The sequence below is a fragment of the Jaculus jaculus genome, chromosome 3 (genome assembly GCF_020740685.1).
Source record: "Jaculus jaculus isolate mJacJac1 chromosome 3, mJacJac1.mat.Y.cur, whole genome shotgun sequence".
In the NCBI taxonomy this organism is placed as follows: domain Eukaryota; kingdom Metazoa; phylum Chordata; class Mammalia; order Rodentia; family Dipodidae; genus Jaculus; species Jaculus jaculus.
The window spans coordinates 128,714,957-128,739,066 of NC_059104.1; the positions used below are offsets into that span (position 1 = coordinate 128,714,957).

The 24,110-nt window shown below is 39.5% G+C and overlaps 1 pseudogene; it reads left to right on the forward strand.

Moving 5' to 3' along the window:
* The first annotated feature begins 567 nt into the window (after nt 1-567).
* LOC105944275 overlaps nt 568-24,110 on the forward strand; it is a 41,893-nt pseudogene continuing 18,350 nt past the window's right edge.

A 24,110-nucleotide genomic window follows, 5' to 3' on the forward strand; every position in this document is an offset into this window, starting at 1 on the left:
CAATGTTCTTTGAGAATTCTGATATCACCTCTTCTGTGATTCTTTCTAGATTGTCACAGTACTCTCTTCACCATCTAGAGTGCCACTGTTACTAACACTCAACTTCCTGCACAGTTGGTATACATATGAGCATTTCCCAGCTGGCTTGATGGCTCATGAGAGGAAGATCCAGGTGTAAGTTATCTTTCCATTCTCCTCTCATCTACCCTATTTTGTAGCCCATTTGAAAAAAAGAAGTAACTTAAGCATTGAAGTGCCCAGTGTTGCCTGGGATTGGAGGACTTCCTAGGAAAGGCTGTCAAGCTGATGGACAAGGGCTCTAAGGAGACAGGGCTGCTGTTTGAGGGAATCAAGGGAATTTGGCAGCTGGATATTCAGATAGCCAGACTGAGTATCTTGCAAAGAAATTTTTTAAAAAGCTTATAACTTTTATACTTTATAGAAGTAAGAATAAGTGAGAAAGTCTGGGGAGGAAATGGATAGGGATGTTCTAAAATTGAGGAAAGGCATGTGACAGAGCCCATATTCTCAGGGGTGGTATGGGTCAGTGACTGCACTCCAGAGGACATGGAGAGCCTACCTGTGACTGATCGTCAGCAAGAAGATCACTGTGGCAATTTAGGTTTTCAGATGAGATCACTTGTGTTCCAGGTGGTATGGCTGTAGGTGGAACTTAGGTTTTCTAAGTGAGCATTCATACTCTGTAGGAGTTGGAGGGAGACTACAATAAAATACACTCAGGAAAAACAACGGGGCTGAGCTGATTGTGCAGGCTTGGAGAGTGCCTTGCTCAATGCAGCTTTAAGAAATCCCTGAGTCTAGGGCTGGAGAGATTGCTCAGTGGTTAACGCACTTGCCTGTGAAGCCTAAGGACCCAGGTTTGATTCTCCAGGTCCCACATAAGCCATATGCACAAGGGGGTGCATGCATCTGGAGTTCATTTGCAGTGGATGGAGGCCCTGGCATGCCCATTATCCCTCTCTCTCTCTTCCCATCTCTCTCTGTCTCTAATAAATAAATTAATTAATTAAAATAAAATCTTTAAAAAAAAAACAAAAAGAAAGAAATCTCTGAGTCTAGTTCATAATGGGCTGGCGAAAATCAAGTTACAGGTTTGGGAGAAGCCAATATCTGAAAAGAGGAAGAATCTTACACAGCAGTGTTGATGACCCCCCCCCCCCTGCAAACTAGTAGGGCTGGGAAGAATCTGGGGACTCTGGACTTTCCATGGCTGAGCCACCAAGCCACATGCCAACTTATCAAGTGTGCTATAGAGATGCATCTACTCCTGGAAATGTCACAAAGTTAAAAAGGGACAGAAAGTACCTCAGAGAATAGAGTTTCCCAAAATAGTTCCTGCAAAGTCTGCCATCAGGGAATGATACCAAAATGATTGCATGAGTAAATATGGAACATTGGGTAGAATACTGCCCATTGTATCTGTATTCCTTTCACAGATGTTACACTTCCACAGACTAGGGACTTGGAGGAGTCCCTAAGCAAGAGGACTGATTCTCAATCCATTTGTCGTGAATACTGTGTAGACATGCTTGACAATGGGGCCAACTTTTAAATAGAATAATGTTTATTAAGAAATAGTTCTCCCAGAGTAAGGGAAATTTGTGGAGTTTGGAGAACAAAGAATGGAGAAGACAAGGTGTGACTGAGAGAGAAAAATGAAAGCAACAGAATAAATGTTTATCTACAATAAGCATAAATAGATTCATAAAAGGCATGCATGCTCAAATCCACAGCACTCTGATTCCTTTTATACCCATAGCAATGGAGGAGGAAGGCAGAGCAGGAATCATAGTGTAGTTTACAAAGTGAATAGGCAAGCTTAGGACACAGAATGGGCTTCCTGGGAAGTTCTAATGGGAGAAAGATGACCTGGGATTCCCATTCCTGGCTGCTTCAGTGACCATGAGGCAAACATTTTCTGCACCATAAAATACACATGAACATGTTTCACCTACAATTATTTAACATTTGCTTGAGTGAACAGCATCAATCCTAGCATATAAGATTATTTTAGAACATCACCAGAAAAGGTAATAGAGGGTTACTGTAAAAATACTGCTTCCAAGTGAGGTCTTACAATAAAATATAAAACCCTCAGATACCTCTCCATGCAGTAAGAGGGCAAATAATAGTGGTCTAATTTAAACTTACCTCTCAGATAATTGAGTGAAATAGGTACATCATTTACAAAAGGAATTTCTAGAAATTGCTGCCATAATTATATTATCTCCTATGCTCTTGTGTTCACCTAGTGTGTAAATGCTCTCATTTACAACCATTGCCAATGACCTGTTCTTTCCACATTTTTTATACCATTGTCATGGTAACTAATGTGCTTTAATGACAGCAAGCCACAGGGAGATTAAAATGAAGTAATAAAAACGAAAGGGATAAAGTAGTATTAGGTTGAGCGAGTAAAACTACAAATATGCTTATGTGAAGTGTTATTGATTTTATTAATGATGATTTACAAAGACATGTGAACTCATGTTTCAGCTCCCCATGAATTGTGCCAATAGCAAATCATCCCTCATAATAAGATGTTAATTTAATTTTGTTCTTTCAAGCTGCAACTTCCCAAAGTAATAACTGCTTTTATTAATTTTCATGAATGAAGCAACTACAAATTCAGGTTATTCCTCCCTTCACATTTTCTATAAGTTAGCTTAAGATAAAATCAAACATAATTCTATTATTATTCTATTATTGGTATATATTCAGACATATCTGTCTGGAAGTGATAAAATTTGGGAGCAATTTGTAAAGGGAGCACAAAAGTTGAAAATACAAATTTTAGCAAAGCCTATACCAGGAGAGTGTAAAAGAAGCCAAAACAATCTCCCATAGGAGAATTTAAAAACAAATAAAATAGGAGGAGAAAAAAATGTGAGAGAAAAAATGGATGCAGAATTTTTACAATACTTCACTGAGTTTAGAATGCTTGAGAATCACCCATGAAGACCTGCTGCAGACCAGCCTGGCATGAGATTCTCCCAGGAGACACATGAGGAGACAAGAGCAGCATTTAGGTGCCTCGGTATTCTGAGACAAAATGCACAAGGAGAGGGTTATATACTACTTTATTTTCCTTTTGAATTGATGCATGGTGTGTTTGGCTATACAATGTGACGTTTCCATACACATACATTGTATAATGAGCAAATTGGGGTAAGGATATCCATCACCTTAAACATGCTTTTATTTCTTTGTATTATGAACATTCCAAATTCACTCTTCTAGTTATTTAAAATATATAATGCATTATGGTCAACTACAGTTACCTAATTTTGTAATAGAACACGAAGATGAATTCCTCCAGTCTAATCACAGCCTAGTAACCTTGCACTATCCTGTCTCCATCTTCTACTCCCTTCTCCTCTCAGCCTCTGGTAACCACCATCTACTCCTGTATTAAACACTTTTACCATTGCTATGACCAAACACCCAGCAAAAAGCAGCTTAAAAGAGTAAGAGTTTGTTTAGGCTTTAGAGCTCCAGAAGATAAAGCATATAATGGTAACAGAAGCAGGAGGCAGCTGGTCACATAGCCACAATAGAAAGCAAGAAAGGGATCAGGAAGTGGAGTCAGGTGATAAAACCTCAAGGCCATGTAATATATAAGTATGAAAATGTCTCAGTGAACTCACCCAATCACTGAAAGATTTTTGCCACATAGTCTCACTCATCTACAACACCTAACCTGAATCTAATCAAGATGCTGACATACCCAGCAAGCATCTTGAGAACTGGACAATAGGGTGAGGGGAGGGGAGGGCAAAGAAGGGGTGAAGGACACAAACCTGGACCCAAATAGCACTGGTAACATAAAATTCTACATCCTAAAAGACAGAACAAAAGGTTGAACCTTCACCAGGGCTTCAGAGGGAACACCTAAGTCACAAGGCACTAGAGAGAGCATGATGAAGACTTACCTTAATCTTCTACTGCTTCTCTCTCTTTCCCCTCTTCTCTCTAACTCTTATATTACTTATCTTTTTCCTCCTTCTCTGCTTGGGCACTGACATGTAACTCCTAGTACCATCAGGTGGCTGTCATCTACAATGAGCTTTTGATCACAGAGACCAACAGAATTTCCTTAAAGAATGACAGATTTCTGTCACAGTACTTGATGACCCACCAAAGGTTAGTGGTAAGACCCTACTGCTGAAGACACCATATGCAGTTGACATGTAACATAGAGTGACATGACTAGAAGCTGGAAGCGAGTCAGTCCCCACACAGTCAGTGTGTCTAGTGCCAGAAAGTGCTACATGGGTGACTGGGGAAAAATGACTAATATCTGTCCAAGCAACTCATGGGCTAACCTACTTAGCAGCAAATAACCTGCTGTAATACTCACACAAGTGCAATAGTGGCACACATCTATAGTGGGAAACCAACTGCTCTTGATTTGGCTAACTAATCCACTCAGTGGAACGGAATCCATAGCTGGAGCTGAGAAATAAGTCAGAACCAGATCTAAAAGTTAGCCTGCTCTTCATTATCAAGCTACCACCAATCGTAGGCTACAAGAGAGCCTACACCTATTAAATTCTCTCTCTCTAAAAAAATGGTTATCCCATTTATCTGGTGCTAACTTTACTCTCCATTGGAGAATCTGCTTCTCTTTTTTAGATAAATGCAGATCCTAAGGTGAGAACCACCTCATCATACCTCAAAAGGGCCCCAGCTGAAAGTAAGAATAATTGGTGAAACAAGCAAGGGTGCTGCTTTCTTGCTGAACCTGGTACCAGCACAAGTGTGAAGGAGATCAACACAGAGAAAAATCAACTCTTACCAAATCAGATATCCAGAGACACAGAGGCTCCCAACACCTCATCACTGAAGCAGACCTAAAATGAACCCAACATGGCTCAGGGAAATTTGTGGAAGAGAGGCCAGAAAGAATGTCAGAGCCACATGTTGGGCCATGATACACAGAAACATTTCCTTCTATCCATAACTGAGGGCTAACCCCATAATGCATGACCCATATATTCCAACAAGGAGGGGCCAGGTGGAGTGGAGAGGACAGGGAGGAGGCTAACCATGGTACCAACTTGACTCTATTCACTGAGTACAAAACCAATTTTAAAAAAAGAAAATGTCAAAAAAACCCCAAACATTACATGTTTATATATATATATATATACACACACATATATAGTAATTAATATACATATATGTCTATATATATGTCTATATATATTTCTATATATATATATATATATATATATATATATATATATATATATATATATATATTTCCACAACCTTCTCAAATAGTGCCATTAGCTGGTTACCAAGTGTTCAAACATATGAACCTATGGGGGACATTATGTGCTCAAGTTTTATATATCGTATATGGGTGAGATCATGAAGTATGTGCTTTTCTGTGTTTGACCCAGTTAATTTAATGTCCTCTAAGGTCATCAATATTGTGGCAAATACTGGGATTTGCTCTTTTCATGGATGAGGAGTATTCCCTTGCATATTTGACTCACATATTCTGAATTCATCCACAGACTGGTATCTAGTTGAGACCATGTCTTAGCTACTATGCATAGTGAGATATCACTCATCCAAATTAAAATGACTATTTTCCCTAAGGCAAAACATCGCAAATGATGGCAAAGATATAAAAATTTCATACATTATTAGTATGTATATAAATTAGTGTGGTTATTATGGGCAAAAGTAAGGAGATTCTTTAGAAAATGAAAACCAGGACTAGGATATGATCCAGTAATCCCACTCCAGGGCATATGTCCAAAAGAAAGGCAAACTGTATGTTGAAGAGGCATGATCACTCTCATACTCATAGCAGCACTATTTTCAGTAGTCAAGATATGCCATCAATGAAATATATATTTTTATTACTTTTTAATATTGCATCTGAGGGCTTACTACAAAGAATGTATGTTTCTTCTTTGACATTTTACACCCAGAAGTGATAGCAAAAATCTCAGTTTTGAATTGATGAAGAAGGACCCTTACCTTACTCTCCACCACTGCCACTCATCCTCAGAGTTCTAACTATGACAGTAATAACTGTTATTTATGGAGTATTTAAAGTGCACCAGCAATAATATCAAGGCCTCATGAACACTATCTTACCTTCACCATGATTATATGAAGGAGGCATCATCCTTCCTGTTTTCCAAAGGAGGAAATCAAAGCACCAAAGTCTGTCGAGGTTCCAGCATAGTTCCCAGTGACTCCTAAACATACACCCTAGCTTTCTAGGAGCTGACAGGCTCAGCTCTGGAGTGACAAGAAACAAGGGGAAATGCTGCGGGATGGAAAACCAGATTGCTATGGAACTGAAAATGTCAATGGATAATTCTGAGTCTAAATATTCTTTCTTTTTTTGTAGGTACAAAAATAACCTCCATCTAGTTGAATGAATTGTGATTAGAATTAAGTATATATTGTTCATAAAAGCATTTGATACATGTGAGCATAATAAATGCTCTTATCTTTCTGGGGAGGGTCACAGTTTCTACTCTGACTCAGCAACTCCCATTGGACACTGAGTCCTGAAGCCAAGTATCATACTCTGAGCATCCTTGCATGATCACACTCTGCTAACATGACACTTCTTGAAATCCATTATCATATTCATGTACAGACCCTCTGGACCAGAACATGCCTATACTCACCTCTGCCCCCAGTGTTTTGGCAATCCTGGTAATTGGTTTCCTAGAATAGTCCAGACACTTTTCTCATGGGTTCCTTATAAAACTGAAATTCTGCAATCCTTTTTCAAAATGCACTCACCTTTAGAACAGCCCAGAGTTCACTGCAAATGAACTCCACACACATCAGCCACCTTGACCATAAGGCTTACTTGAAGACTGGGGAATTGAACCTGAGTCCTCAGGCTTTGCAGGCAAGTGCCTTAACCACTAAACCATTTATTCAGCTCCTTCATATACTAATTTTGACTTTTATTTTTTCTTATGTTTTTTAAGACCCTGAGATGCAATCATTAGTTTATTCAATATTCTTATGATTTTTGATAAAGAACTCATATCATGAACTTCCATTTTAGAACAGCTCTATTTATTTATTTATTTATTGGTATTCCGGAGGTTTACTTTTTCTTTTTTTTATTCTTTTTTTTTTTATTGACAACTTCTATACTTGGAGACAATAAACTATGATAATTACCTCTCCCACTTTTGCATCCACACCTCCACTCTCTATCATATCCCTTCCCTATCTATCTTTTATTATTATGTTATTAGTCTCTCTTTTATTTTGATATCATAGTCTTTTTCTCCTACCATGAGGGTCTTGTGAAAGTATTGCTAGGCACTGTGAGGTCATGGATATCAAGGCCAGTTTCTGTCTGGACAACAGCATTGTAAGTAGTGGTACCTTTCATTTGCCTTTAACATTCTTTCCCCCCCACCTCTTCTGTAATGGACCTTGAGCCTTGGAAGATGTGATAGAGATGTTTCAGTGCTGGACACTCCTCTCTCACTTCTTGTCAGCACTATGTTGCCTTTTGGGTCATCCCAGTGGTCACTGCCATATGAAAAGAGAAGCTTCTCTAACCAAACATAGAGCAGCATTGATACATGAATATACACATTAAGTGTAGTGCTTTCAGGGCAGTTTGGTGAGAATAATATATGAATTTATCCAGACAAGAGCAGGCTTTATACCCCTAAGGCTCATGACTTCCCCTGCCATTGGCTTTTTATTAGGTTTTCAGTACCAGCATGTATTCTCTTCCATAGAGTAGACTCCAGTCCAATTAGAGAGCAGTTGTTTTCCTGCAGAGGAGACCTGCCACTACTACACCCATTTGTCATTTGGCCTGTCTGGCCAAATAGGAGGCTTCCAGGGTCCACTGTTTTCACCACTGATTACTTCTGTCTCCCATAGGGCTGCATGTAGTACAGCTTTTTTTTGTCTTTCTTTCTTCTCCAGCTTTTAGTTGGCTGGTCTACAGGGAGAAGGTCTTCCTCTCAGCACCAGCTTGATTTCTCAGTGACTTTGCTGCCCAGGTATGTGAAATCATCAGCAAAATAGGGTCTCACCATTTGTTATGTGTGGGAAACCAAGGGCCTTGCCAATAGCCTATAAAGGTTTGCAGGGACAGGGACCTTCCTGGATAACAACTCAGTGGAAGGTACCCCATCCCTAGCACTGAAAAATTTCCAGTAGTAATCTATGCCATTATCCAAAAAAGTAGGCTTTCAAATGTCTTATTCAGAATATCCTGAATTTTGATTGACCCTTCCCCCACCTTTCTATTACTCAATTTCTTCCCCACGCCTCACTTAGGCCATTCCATTCCCTGTAATCTTTTCTTCTACTTACACATATACAATATGATTCCCCAAAGTCCTTCCCTCTTCTCCCTCCTCTATAGCCTTTTGCTACTTTCCTGGCCTCTGCTACCAATTTTTGGTTCCAGCTCACATACAGCTCTAAATGTTTGAAGCGAGAATCCACATATGAGAGAGAACATGTGACATTTGGCTTTCTGGGCCTGGGTTACCTCATTTAGGACAATCCTTTCCAGATTCATCCATTTCCCTGCAAATTTCAATTTTCTTTACCAGTGAGTAGAACTTCATTGTGTAAATGTACCACATCTTTATTATCCATGCATCTATTGAGGGACATCTAGGCTGGTTCCATTTCCTAGCTTTTATTAATAGAGAAGAAATAAGCATGGTTGTGGAAGTATCCCTAAAGTAATAACAAGAGTCATTAGTATACATGCCTAGGAGTGCTGATGCTGGATGATATGGTAAATCTATTTTTATTCAAGAAACTCCACACTGATTTCCACAATGGCTGTACCAGACTACCTCCCACCAACAGTGTAGAAAAGTTCCCCTTTTTCCACATCCTTGCCAACATTCATTGTCAATGGTTTTCTTGATTATAGCCATTCTGACAGGAGTGAGATAGGATCTCAAAGTAGTTTTATTTTGCATTTCCTGATGGCTAATGTAGCAGACAGCTTCAGGTTCAATGAGATGAACTTCCAGACCAGGCACAGTTATGGAGGAAGGGATATTTATTGAAGCTTACAGATCCAGGGGAAGTTCCATAATGGCAGAAGAAGCTGGCCTGCCTTCGCAGGTCCAAGCAGAGAGAGAGAAGCACAAGCCTAAAATTCAAAAGCCATGCAGCACAGCACACTTCAGGAACTCCAGCTAGGCACACTTTGCATATCTTTAGATTGAAACCTGAAACCCACCACCCAGTGACATCACCTCCAGCCAGGTGACTGCAGATACAAACTACAAACTAAAACTAACAAACAAACAAAACTGAATATATTGGGGGCCATCTATTCAAACTAGCACAGTTAAGGATGTAGAACACTTTAGATGTTTATATACCATCTGTATTTCTTCCTTTGAGAAGTCTCTATTAGTACCATATACCATTTTTAAATTTGATTGTTTGATTTCTTATTGTTTTGTTTGTTGAGCTCTTTGTATATCCTGGATATTAATCCTCTGTCAGATGTATAGCTGGCAAAGATTTTTCTTCCTTTCTGCTGGTTGTCTCTTTGCTCTATTCACAGTGTCCTTTCCTGTACAAAAGCTTGTAATATCATGATATCCCATTGGTAGATTAGTGGTTTTATTTCCTGAGCAATTGGGTTATATCCAGAAAGTCATTGCTTATGCCAATATGATGAAGGGTTTCCCCTACCCTTTCCTCTAGCAATTTTAGAGTTTTAGATCTGATATTAAGGTCCCTGATTCATTTGGACTTGATTCTTATGCATGATTACAAGAATCTATTTTCATCCTTCTAAATATGGATATCTAATTTTCCCAGCAACAGTTGTTGAAGAGACTGTCTTTTCTCCAGTGAAATTTTTTGGCATTTTTCTCAAAAATCAGATGGGTGTAGCTGCCTGACTTAACATCTGGGTCCTCTGTTCTGTTGCATTGATTTTTGTGTCTGTCTTTGTGCCAGTACCATGCTGTTTTTGTTACTATGGCTTTATAACATAGCTTAAGATTGGGTATGGTGATACCACCAGCCTTATTTTTATTGCTCAAAATTGTTTTGGCAATTTGAGGGTTTTTTTTTTATGCTTCCAAATGAACTTTAGGATTGTTTTTTCTATGTCTGTGAAGAATATCATTGGAGTTTTAATTGGGGATTGAATATATGTAGATTGCTTTTGGTAAGATTTACATTTTTACAATATTGATTCTTCCAATCCAAGAACATGGGATGTCATTCCATTTCCTAGTGTCTTCTGCAATTTCTCACTTGAGTGTTTTAAAGTTCTCATTGTAGAGATCCTTCACTTCCTTGGTTAGAGTAACTCCATGATGCTTTATTTATTTATTTATTTTGAGGCAATTGTGAATGGGAGAGATTCCCTGATTTTATCCTCTTCATGTTTGTTGTTAGTATATAAGAAAGCTATTGATTTCTGTGTGTTTATTTTATATCCTGCTATGTTTCTAAAAAGTGTTTATCAACTCTAACAATTTGCTGGTAAAGTCTTTAGGGTCCTTTATTTATAGAATCATATCATCTGCAAATTATAATAATTTGATCTCTTCCTTTCCAAACTATATCCCTTTTATGAGTGTCTCTTGCCTTATAGCTATATCTGGGCCTTTCAATACTATATTAAATAAAAGTAGGGATAGTGTAACCCTTGTCTTGTTCCTGAATTTAGTGGAAAGGCAGCTGGGTCCGTATGCGCCAGGTCCAGGTCCACAAGCTCCTCAGTCTTAATTTTTTTTAATATTTTATTTTTATTTATTTATTTATTAGACAGAGAGAAATAAAAGAGAGAGAGAGAAAGAAAAAAATGGGCACATGCCAGGATCTTCAGCAACGACAAAGGAACTCTAGATGCATGTGCTCTTTGTGCATCTGGTTAATGTGGGTCCTGGGGAATCAAACCTGGGTTCTTTGGCTTTGCAGACAAGCACCTTAACTGCTAAGCCATCCCTATGCCCAGGTTTACTATTTATGCTTTATTCTAGGAATGTCTAAATTTCCTCCCTGAGCTTTTCAGTGGCTCACTGATCATTCAAGAGTGTATTGTTCAGGTTGCTAGGCATGGTGGTGCATGCCTTTAATCCCAGCACTTGAGAGGAAGAGGTAGAGGTATCACCATGGGTTTAAGGCCACCCTGAGATGACATAGTGAATTCCAAGTCAGTCTGGGCTAGTGTGAGACCCTATCTCAAAAACAAAACAGTAAATTATCCAATCTCTATGTCTGTAGAGTTTCTGTTATTACTGACTTCTACTTTTACACTAGTCTTACTTTATAAGATGCAGGAAATTATTTTGATTCTTTGGCTTTGTTAACGTTTGACTCTTGACCCACATTGTGGCCTATTTTGGAGAATTGTCCATATGCTAGTGAGTAGAGGGTATTTTCTGCAGCTGTTGGGTAGGATGTTCTGTAGACATCTTAGATCTTGTCTTCCCTTAATGTCACACACAGATTTCTTAGAGGTTGTGGTTGAACTGGATTCTGTTTTCTCATTACTGCTGTGTGAGTGTGGCACCTCCATCTTGTCTTCCATTCTTAATCATCTTCTTTCTACTTCACTTTGTGTGTTCATGATTATTTCCAATATGACTTTTACTTGATGGATGGACTCATTAATTCCAATACTTCTGTTGGCATCATTTATAGAATCTTAATATCCTTGCTGAACTTTACTTCCATGTTGCTGAATATCTCAACCATTATAGATTTTTCTTGTGTTCATTTCTTATGTTCTTACCTAAGTGCTGAATGATTTCCTTACTTTACTCATCTGTTGTTTGAATCCTCTTTGAGGTCACTGACTATTTTTATAGTAGGAATTTGATTTTTCTGGTATTTTTGTCATTTCTTCATCTTTGGTTTCAGTTGTTCAGTAGATGTGGGCTTCAGGAGGCATCACATTAGCTTGCCTTTAAAATTTTGTCATTTTCATGTGATTTATGCACTTCTTGTGATGTATGTGTCTGAGAATATTTTCCTTTTAGCCAGCCTTTCTCACCGTTTTTGTTTTATACTATGTCAGCTTTCTTGGTAGGTGATCTTCACTTTGGCATGTGATCACTGCTACAATAAAGAGAAGCAGATAGCAGTAGCATGAACAATAATTGACAACAAACATAATAATAGCATGTCATAAAAAGCAAATGGGCCTTTTCTTTACATTCCCAACAAGGTTAGGAAACCGGCCAGCATACTGTCCTGATAAGTAGAATTTAAACATTATTAGATCTAAAGAAAAATTTTAAGAAATAAATGAGAAGGGCAACAGGTAAATAATGAGATGGAATCTATATGAGTTGCAGGTATATTAAAGAATATAGAGAACAAAATAGAATGCAATAGATGCAGAAAAACACATAGCCATAAAACCTAATTAAGCATGATTAAAACTATGCCATAACAAAGCAATTCAGAAACTATAAAAGGATTTAAAAAAGTAAAATAGCCGGGCATGGTGGCACATGCCTTTAATCTCAGCACTTGGGAGGCAGAGGTAGGAGGATCACCATGATTTCAAGGCCACCCTGAGACTACATAGCAAATTCCAGGTCAGCCTGAACTAGAATGGAACCCTAACTCAAAAAAAAAAAAGTAAAATAAAAATATAGCATTGATCAATATTTATTCCATATTTCTTAGATGGATGTAAGTTGTCTTCCCTTTATTCTTTGTTGTTAATTAATATGGATTGAGATAACTCTATATTTCTCCATATTAACTCAGCATTACTCAAGGGACTTTGGCATATATTTACTGTCATGTAATATGACTCTTTCTACTTTTTCCTCTAAAGTATGTCAAGAGACCTGATGCTTCCCCACTAAACATTTTTGAAAGATTATTACTCAGGTAATTACTGCTTGGGATACTTCCCATGACATAGCATCATGAAGTATAGAATCTCAAGTGTTTCCTTCATAAGTAATGCTAAATATAACCACTCATCTTGATCTCTCAGCTTTAACCGTATAGCTTCCCCTTTGAAACCAGTGATGAATTAGAGGGGTGGCACTTTGTCATCATGGATATATCTTGTTCCTAAAATTTCTTTCAATGTGTCTTGCTATTTCCTGATAGAGTCAGTTATTGGGGTTACAAAATGTTACTTTCACACATTATTTTGCTGTCTGAATTTATGAAGTATCATTGTTTTATAAAGCTTTCCACCTTTTCTTGGAGTATCATTTTGAATATGTGACTTTTTTTTCCCATTCAGTATGCTATTTAAAAAGCTATGGTATACATAGGAAATACTATCCAGCTTTGAAAATGCAAGAAATTCTGACATATCGATCAATGTTGAGAACATAATACTAAGTGAAAAAGCAGGCCCCAGAAGGCATCACATAGAGTTAGGCTCCACTCATAAAAAAACAGAGTAGTCAAATTCTTACAGCCAGCTGTGTTCATTGTGTCTTCCTAAAGTATAGTTGTTGAAGGCAAGTAGATGAAGAGAGGAATTTCATCCTTTTTTTCTCTATTTAAAATGCATATTTTTGGGCTGAAGAGATGGCTTAGTGGTTAAGCGCTTGCCTGTGAAGCCTAAGGACCCCAGTTCGAGGCTCGATTCCCCAGGACCCATGTTAGCCAGATGTACAAGGGGGCACATGCATCTGGAGTTCGTTTGCATTGGCTGGAGGTTCTGGCATGCCCTTTCTCTCTCTCTCTCTCTCTCTCTCTCTCTCTCTCTCTCTCTCTCTCTCTGCCTTTCTCTCTGTGTCTGTCACTCTGAAAGAAAGAAGGAAAGAAAGAAAGAAAGAACAAAAAAATTAAATGCATATTTTTAATTTTTTCATACAAGTATCATTTTATAGCAGATTCCTCTGAATTGAAATATTCAATTTTGAAGGGTGGCTGGGGTTGAGGTCAAGAGGTCTAAAAGAGCTGAATGTTACCCAGATATACCACTATTGGATTTTTTAATGCATTTATTTATTTATTTGAGAGAGACAGACAGACAGACAGACAGACAGAGAGAATGGGCATGCCAGGGCCTCTAGCCCCTGCAAATGAACTCCAGACGCATGTGCCACCTTGTGCATCTGGCTTCCGTGGATCCTGGGGAATCAAACCTGGGTCCTTTGGCTTTGTAGGCAAGTCCCTTAACCACTAAGGCAACCCTCCAGCCCCCATTCCTGGCTTTGTACCTGAAGGACTCCAAGTCAACATATCATAGCTACTCACACATATATGATTCTTACTAAACTGTTCATGGTAGCTAAATTAGGGAACTGACATAGCTGGCCAATAACGGATAAAACAAATGCAGTATGGATACACAATGGCATTTTTTAACTGTAAAGAGGCATGAAATTATCTTTCTTGCAAGAAAGTGGATACAACTAGAGATAATCATATTAAGTGAATTATATCCAGAATCAGAATGACAAATACCATGTTTCATTTGTGGTTCCTAGGTTTTATATAACATAAAATAATGTGTGTAGAGCTGGGGAGATTTCTCAGTGGTTAAAGGCACTTGCCTGCAAACCCTGCCCAAGTACTCACCCCACATAAAGCAGATGCACAAAGTGCCACATGTATCAGGAGTTTGTATGCAGTGACAAAAGCTCCTGGCCTACTAATTCTCTTTCTTTTTCTCAAGTAAATAATAAATATATCTTAAAATCTTGTATGTACATATAACATTAAAGTAGAAGTGAAAATGTCTAGAAAATGTCTAAGAGACTAAAAGAGGAATGGAATAAGAATGAGGAGGATGGAGACATGGAGATTATATGATGAATGTACAATAAATACTTCTCACAGGAAATTTTTGCCCTGCGGTGACATAAACACACATCTTCACCACAGATCGAACATAGATAACAGACCAAAGTACGATTGCCTCGAAACCAGTTTTGGTGAACCAATTAGTTTATTGGTGTTACTTACTCACAGAGAAGGCTGAAGAGTTACTTACAGGAGTAACAGACTCAGGCAGCTGCATTACTGAAAAGCCTACCCCATCACAGGTGACAACTCATGGGCACTATGTCTCTGGAGCTCATTGCACACCTGAAGGCAGCTCAACTTGGCCAACACTCTCAACCCCAAGTAGTGGTTTTCCCTTTATATAGTCTTTGTAGTATCACTTGAAAACAAAGTATGGTAATATCTCTAGCATTATTCTTTTTGCTTAGGATTACTTTGTCTATCTGTGATCTTTGTGCTTCAATATGAATTTTAAGAATTTTTTTCTACTTCTGTGAAAGAAAGCATGGAATTTTGAGTTGATAAATTGCTTTTGTTAGGATAGATGTTTTCACAATGTTACTTCTTCCAATACATGAGCATGGAAAGTCTTTCTATCTTCTGTCCCATTAGATTCCTTTATTCTGTGTTTTAATGTTTTCAAACCATCCTTGTTAGGCTTATTTCTAGATCATTTGCCATGAGCACATTTGCAGATGAGATGATTGTATGAATAAAACCATAAATATTCTACCAGAAAAAATATTAGTTCTGATATACATTTTAAGAAAAGTAGCAGAATGTAAAATTAATGTATAAAATGCCAATCGTGGGCTGGCGAATGGTTTAGCAGTTAAGGTGCATGCCTGCGAAGCCTAAGGATCCAGGTGCAATCCTCCAAGTCCCATGTAAGCCAGATGGACATAGTGGCGCAAGTGTCTGGAGTTCATTTGCAGTGGCTACAGGCCCTAGCACATGCCCATTCTCCCTCCCCCTCTCTCTCTCTCTCAAATAAATAAATAAAAATAAAATCTAAAAAAAAGTCGACCAGGTTTCTATATACCAATGATAAACATGGTGAGAAGAACTTAGAAAACAGTCCAATTCACAATTCTCTCATCTTCCTTAAAACCAACCTAGTGTTGCAGGTTGAATGTAAAATATATCCATAGTCCCATGTACTTGAACTTCGTTCCCTGTTGGGGGCAGTATTTGTAAAGGTTATGGAGAGTTTAGGAGATAGAGCCTTGCTGGAGGAAGGAGAAGCAGGCCTTGTGATATAATAGCCTGGCCCTCCATGCTGTTCACTTTTCTGCATGCCTAGGTGATGATGTGATGAATTGGCACACTCTCCTACCTTGCATTCCCCTCAAAACTTCAAGGTGATAAACTTTTTTCTTTCCCTAAATTGCTTCTAGTGAGGTATTTTGTCTCAGTAATGAAAAAGTAACTGATATACCTAACCACAGAAGTCACACAGCATCATGTTTGCCATTCTCTCTAAAAATGAGTGGCCACAACACAGGTCTGCATTCAAGGGTGACATCCTTTGCCTCAGTATAGGAGCTTGTAGTCACATTGATCATAGCACATATCTGATTTCATGACCCACATATTTGCTGAGGGATCCTCTTCTCTTTGGGGATTTTACCTCCTACCTCTCAGCTAGTGCTGCCTTTCTCTGAACACCCAACACATCAGCAGGATATCCCATAAACATTAAGATCATATGTGTAGTACTAAAGAAATTACTGTATATGATCTTTATGTCAGGTTACAGCACCCCCATTTCTCTAATTGCAAAAGCAGGATTCAGATTGCTTCTTTCCCCTTGAACACGGATCTTACAGGTGACCAGTTTCTATCCATGTACCATCTACTGAAGTTGTTATACTCCAGTGCTCTGGTGCCTTCAAACATCTTGTCCAAAACACAGACAATATCTGGTATGCAAAGCTGAAGCCATGTCACAGTCTTTCTTAAGATTTATGCTACTTAAATTAAAGTTTGAGACCTTTGCCACAGGTGCACCTGGCCCTTGCGTATGTACTCAGCCACTGTTGTGCTCACATTTCCTGAGAAACTATGAACATTTATCCATCCCAGACAGGGCACTCCCAACTGACCAAGGAAATTATTCCACCCAAGTGTAGCTTAGTGAATCAGTGAATGTATTAAGGTTACTTACAGGAGTATGGATGAGTGGAAGACAGAGGTATACCTGAAAATCCAGCCCTGATAAAGGGGAGGGATCATGAAAAGTGCATCCCACTGAGCTCATTGCCCAATTTGCATCATCTCAGCCAGTCAGAGTCACTCTTCTCAAGCTGTTTTGATCAGTTATGTAACCTTGAGAAAGGACCTTGTGAATCTTGTGCATTTTAGGAATTTCCTAAAACCTGTGAGTTTTTACACCCTGAGCCACAAGAAGCCAATGTGTCATTTCTGAGCTTCCTAAGGAGGATACCTCCAGGATGAAATCTAGGCTGTAATGTTTCAATTCATAGGAAATTGTTATACTATATCTATATTACCTTTTACTCATATCACTCTCCATCTCTAGTCTCGCCTCAGCTTCCCAGATTCTCAGCAGCACACATTTACACCTTCCACTTCATTCATCCTTGACCTATGTCTCCACTTCACCTTCCTCATTTCTGACATTCCCAAACATGAAAATGTAGTAGATGCTCCTTTTATATCCTCCATAAAATCTGGTAGCTGTCTGTATTTTCTGGCAACCCACTTTGGGTGAAAGCAGGGAATGAATTGCTGTCTGAATGTCTGACCCGCAAGAGACAGCTCTTACTGAATGACACTCTCAATATCTGCTGATGGCCCAAGAGTTCTTACAAATTAAATCCCATATTCCTTATTCCCCTTAAGAACAACAGTATGAGTACGCCATCATGTCTGGGCTCTGCCACTGCTGTGAAAACCCAGCACTTGGCATTAACTGAACATCAGCCAGAGCGTCTACATGTGGGTCATTCTGATTGTTTCCTCCACTGTGATTTCAGACCTTCTTCTTTCCTCCTCTAGGTTGTCCCTCGTCTTCTCATTATGGTTTGGTTCTCCCTTCCCGAGAGGCTCCCTGCATGCTACCACAGTAGTCCTTCATGCCATCTGTATAGAACAGCCAGAGTGGGCAGGAGTGTTATCTGACAAACCTTAGTTTTCCTGTGGTCAATAGTCTAAATGAGTCACAGTGAAGACAAAATTGCCTTCACTTAAAATATCTTATGAAGCAAGAAACTTCTTTTAAGCATCCAAGAATACGAAAAAGTATGGATAAAGACACAGCATTCCTTATAGCCTTTTTAAAGCTAGTCTGATTCATGCAGGCTGTAAAAGAGGACACTTTCTCCCCTAAGGAGCATACAGAGAACTCTCTAGACTCACTGCTGAACCTGCTTTGACTATTTTATAAATAAATCACTTCAATGGGATACTGCCTTCGTCTGTCTGAGATTTTGACTGAATACCACAGACGTGGTCACATTTAAGAAATACAAGCCTATTCACCTCATAGTTTTTGAAGCTGGGAGCTGCAAAGTCAAGGGTCCTTATCTGGGGAAGGCATTATTGGTGGGGCTTCCAGAGAGCAGCAGTGCCTATAAGGGCACACATAGGAGACAGAGCAGAAGTACCTTTAGAAACAGACCCACTCCTGTAGTCACTAATTAACGTATCAATCTAGTCCTGAGCCCTCATAACCTAACCAGTTCCTAAATCTCCCACCTCTTCATACTTCACATTAGAGATTAAATACCAACATATATTTGAGTGGAGTCATTCAAACGGCAGCAAATACCTAGAAAACCACCACACAACACAGTGAAAACAAAAGAAAATCCTGCATATTTATTTATTTATTTTTGGAATTAATGGAAAGTTTAAGCTCTAATTAGTTAGATGTAAAATAAAAGATCATCATGGTCCCATCAAAAGAGACTAGCTATCATGTCTTTATAGCCTGTATGATAACTGTGATAACCCCTCTTTTACAGACTCACTAAAACTAAGTAACTGGTCCAAATTTACAGTCAGGAAGTGGAATAATCTGGATTCCAATCCAGGTCTTGCCTTTTGTAGTATTTCATTGAACTCTAAGGAAAGACCTGTAATTAGCACCGGAGCTCAGAGGGGAAATCCTTAGGGGAGTTACGCTAATGAGTAGGTGAGAATGATTTGTAATTAGCATATCAATGATCTCTAAGTAAATTGGTACTTCCTACTGCTGAAGGGCCTTAAAACCCAGTTCTGTTAGGACTGCTCCATCTTCAGCCTTCCTGGAGGGAGCATCTGAGGTTGCTTCTGCACGTCAGCCTCCTGAGTCATCAGAGGGCCCACTGTAGAGGTGAGAATTAATTAGATTTGAGTACGAGTATTTCATCCAACCAGAAGGATATGAAGTGTTAATCATCACCTTTTGTTATAGTATCAATTTTATTAATTTGGAGCTTCTTTCCTATTGAGTAGTAAAGCTTCCTGACATGTGTCTTCCAGCAAGTACCCTGGGTTGGGAGCCACTGCCCAAGCATCTGTTCACAACATCTTGGGTGGTTGTGGATCACTGCATTGGAACCCAGCCTTTGCTACTCAGAAAGGCTATTTAGCCTATCCTTGTCTGCCAGTTTTCCTAAGTGAAAGGAGGGCTAATAAGAATTGCTACTTCTTGCTGGGCGTGGTGGCGCACGCCTTTAATCCCAGCACTCGGGAGGCAGAGGTAGGAGGATCGCCATGAGTTCGAGGCCACTCTGAGACTACAGAGTTAATTCCAGGTCAGCCTGGACCAAAGTGAGACCCTACCTCGAAAAAAAAAAAAAAAAAAAGAATTGCTACTTCTTGCCGGGCATGGTGGCACACACCTTTAATCCCAGCACTTGGGAAGCAGAGGTAGGAGGATCGATGTGAGTTCAAGGCCACCCTGAGATGACAGAGTACATTCCAGGTCAGCCTGGACTAGTGTGAGACCCTACCTCGAAAAACCAAAAAAAAAAAAAAAAAAAAAGCTACTTCTTGATAAATGGAGTGATTGTCTTTAGCTCTGTCCTATCCAAGAATTGGTGGTCCCTCAATCCCTTCACCCTGCTAGATCTGAAGGGGCAGGGGCTGTCTCTGTGCTGTGGGGATTCTGCCTGCAGCCTGGGGCTCAGGTATTTGGAAGATACTTACAATGCAAGCTCAGATAAAGCATTAAGTTCTTTGCCAGGTTAAAAAAAAAACTGTAATTTGTTTCTGATGATCTTGCAAATGAATGTAAATGAAATTTAAAATGACAGAAAGGAGGAAGGTGAAGAAAGACTACTGCCATGGCTAAAGACAGAAATTTACGGAGGGAAAACATTTACAACAAACTGAAACATACACTACTAAATTTAAACCCCCACATAGAGTGGGGGGGAGCACTCTGTTTCAATATCGGAAAGTGTTGGGGAGGTGGAGAAATCTCCACAGCCACCATCACGTTGATGGGAGACATATGTACAGAAGTTGCAGGTTTCATTCTATTAAGATCTTAAGAAATTTCCTTCCATTGTATACCAATGGGTCCTACAATGTGGCAAAAAAATAATCACAGAATGGAGACTGGAGTACTTTGTCCTGACATCTGTGGATCATGACAATATGCTTGATGGGGGTGCTGAGCATATCATGAAGATTGTGTCATACTTATAGGAAAGAAACCCCAAAATTCTTTTGGACTGCCTGACCTCTGATTTCCAAAGAGATCTCAAATCAGTAAAAATACATAAATAAATAAATAAATAATTTGCATTGTTGGAATTAGATGTGTATGTGCATAATGTAAAAACAGTTCCTGAATTACAGAAGAAAAGTTGTGATCCCCAGGCCAATTTTGACCCATTGCTATGCATACTGGAACTTGCAGCCTGTTGAGATTTCCAAGATGTCAATAATGTTGGACTTAGGAGACAATGATGAGTAAGTCTATACAACAATGAAAACCCTTCATCAGTGAGGCTGATGTGGATTTCTAGGGCAATATATGCAGCCAACAAAGCACCCCCTTGAGATTGAAGAATATATTACTCCTGAAAAGTTCAAATATTAGTAAAAAGTGGAGAATGAGCTTACATTCCATTATATGTCAAGTGACCCTTTAGTCATATAATGCAGGTGGATTTTTCTTGAAAAATATAGTGGCTAGGAGAAAAAAGGAAAACATTGTAAAACTTAGAAAAGGGCTGGGGAAATGGCTCAATAGTTAAGTCACTTGCCTGAAAAGCCAAAGGACCAACGTTCGATTCCCCAGAACCCACTTAAGCTATATGCACAAGGTGGCATATGTATCTGGAGTTCTGCTTGCATCAACTAGAGGCCCCACAGTACCTATTTTCTCACTCTATCTATCTGCCTCTTTCTCTCAGTCTCTCAATACATTAAAATGTGTGTGTGTGTGTGTGTGTGTGTGTGTGTGTGTGTGTGTGTGTGTATGTATAATGGCACATCCAGAAGCCACAGATTGCTACTAGAAAATTTTCAATGCCAGGGATGAGATACCTTCCACTGAGTTGTTCCCTCCAAAACATTACAGGCTATCATCAAGGCCCTTGGTTTCCCACAAGTAATGGATAATGAGACCCTATTGCTGAAGACTTCACATGCTTGGGCAGCAAAGTCAAGGAGAAATCAAGCTGATGCTGAGCTGAAAACTTTCTCCCTGTAGACCAGCCAACTGAAAGCTGTAAGAAGCTACACTGCATGCAGCCCTATGGGAGACAGAAGAAGTCATCAGCAGTGAAAACAGTGGACACTCGAAGCTAGGTACAATAGTGGCATGTCTGCACTGGGGGAAACCACCTGCTCTCTAATTGGACTGGAGGCCTGCTGTATGGGAGAGAATACATGTCTGGTACTGTAAACCTAATCAAAAGTCTGTGGCAAAGTTGTACATAGCAGTCTGAGCTCTAGGGTATAAAGCCTGCTCTTGTCTGGCTAAATACATATATTATTTTCACCAAACTGTCCTGAAAGCACTACACTTAATGTTTATATTCATATATTAATGCTACTCTCACATTTGGTTACAGAAGCTTCTCTTTTCAGATGGCAGTGACCACTGGGATGACTCAAAAGTAACATAGTGCTAAGAAGAAGTAACAGGGGAGTGGCCAGCACTGAAACACCTCTATCACACCTTCCAAGGCTCAGGGTCCATTGTGGAAGAGGTGGCTGAAAAAATGTAAGAACCAAAGGAAGGGTACCACTCCTTAAAATGCAACTGTCCAGACAGAAATTGGCCTCAATATCTATGACCTTGCAGTGCCTGGCATTACCTACATAAGACCCTTATAATAGGAGAAATAGATGAAAACATCAAATTAAAAGAGACACGCTTCATGGTGTTGCACGCCTTTAATCCCAGTCCTTGGGAGGTGGAGGTAGGAGGACTGCCTTGAGTTCGAGGATACCTTGAGAATACAGAGTGAATTCTAGGTCAGCCTGGGGTAGAATGAGACCCTACCTCAAAAAAAACAAAACTAAATAAATAAATAAAATTAAAAGAGAGGCTAATGGAGAGGAGGAGGGGATATGATGGAGAGCAGAGTTGTGACAGGCAAACTGGGGGAGGGTGGAATATATGGTTTATTGTCTGTAAGTATAGAAGTTGTCAATAAAAAATTCATAAAACTAACAGAAAATTTGCAGCCACTCTAGCAGTTTATACTGCAATGGTAAGCCCTGTCACAGAAAGGAAAAGAAAAGAGAGGAGAGGAGGGGAGGGGAGGGGAAGGGAGGGGAGGGGAGGGGAGGGGAGGGGAGGGGAGGGGAGGGGAGGGGAGGGGAGGGGAGAGGAGAGGAGAGGAGAGGAGAGGAGAGGAGAGGAGAGGAGAGGAGAGGAGAGGAGAGGAGAGGAGAGGAGAGGAGAGGAGAGGAGAGGAGAGGAGAGGAGAGGAGAGGAGAGGAGAGGAGAGGAGAGGAGAGGAGAGGAGAAAGAAATTTAAAAAGCTGTAAATTTTACATATTTAATTATAGTAATTCATTTGATCTTTGGCTTTTAGCTTACCTTCTTAGTCCTAGTAATCACTTGCTATGATGCAATCATAGAACATCTTTGAACAGTTTGATATTAACAGTATAATTTAAGAAGACATTAAAGATATCCAGAAAATATAAAATAGGTTGTTACTTCTTGAAATTGATAGGAAGGTTAAAGCAGTTAATACTTACATAGAGAATCCATTCCATAAATGCTGTTTGACAATTCCATTACTGGCAATTCTATAGAGGTGTAATCCAATAGAAGCTTTGAAAATGAGGATTAAATGTTTGTGACTCCTCAGAACTCATGTTTGGAAGTTCTAATTCCCCCGTGGGCTGGTATTAAGGTGGTGGAGCCTGTGAAAGGTGAATAGTTTTGAGGATGGAGCCTTTATTCACAGCACTGCATCCTTACAATAAAGAAAGAACTCACTTCTCTGCTATGTAGATGCAATGACAAGACAGCTGTCAGCAATCCAGAAAAAGGTCACTTACCAGATCCGATCTACTGGCTTCTTGACCTTGGATTTTTTCCCAGCCTCCAGATCTGTGAGAAATGATTATCTGTTGTTTAAGTCACTGTGGTAATTTAAATGTGAATATATGTCCCTCATAGACTTGGGTATCTTGTTAAGCTTTTAACTTGGATCTCCAGCTGTCTAACTGGAGGAGGTGTCACTGGGGGAGAGATTCTGAGATCTATCCCAAAGTTGTGCATAGCAGTCTGAGCTCTAGTTGATTGTTGTACTTGCTGCTTTTTCTTGTCTGTTGGCTAGTAATGGTTTCTTTCTCTGCTTGGATTTATGACTGGAAGCCAGTTTCTTCCACCATTGATAGAACTTCCCCTATAAGCTTGAAATAAATCCCATTCCTCCCATAAACTGTGCCTTGTTTGGATGTTCATCCCAGCATCATAGAACTGACTACTACAGCTACCCAGTCTATGATATAACTGTAGAGCAGCCCAAGCTATCTAAGACAGTAATGAAGAGGAAGAAGAGAAAGAATGAAGAGAAAAGGGAGGTGAAAGAAGTGATGGAGGAAGTTATGCAGAAATTTGTTCTCTCTGGGAAGCTTTCAAGTTCACTCTAAAACTATTGTTTCAAAACCCCAATTGTTAATTCTACATAGTCATCTTAAAGAATCCTTCTTTTTCCATAACATCATGGGGCAGTCCAGCCACCCAAAGCAGAGGGGTAGCTTTGCCCACTTAGGTCAAGCCGTCAAGCCTCTGGAGACATCCTGCACATAGTGCTAGTGCTGACCTCTGCTGTGTCTCTGGGAGGGCCAGCCCCTACCCTGAGTCATTAGCAGGCCTCATGCTGGCATCAAAGCTGTGTAATCTGGGTAACAATAACATTAAGGGGGAAAGA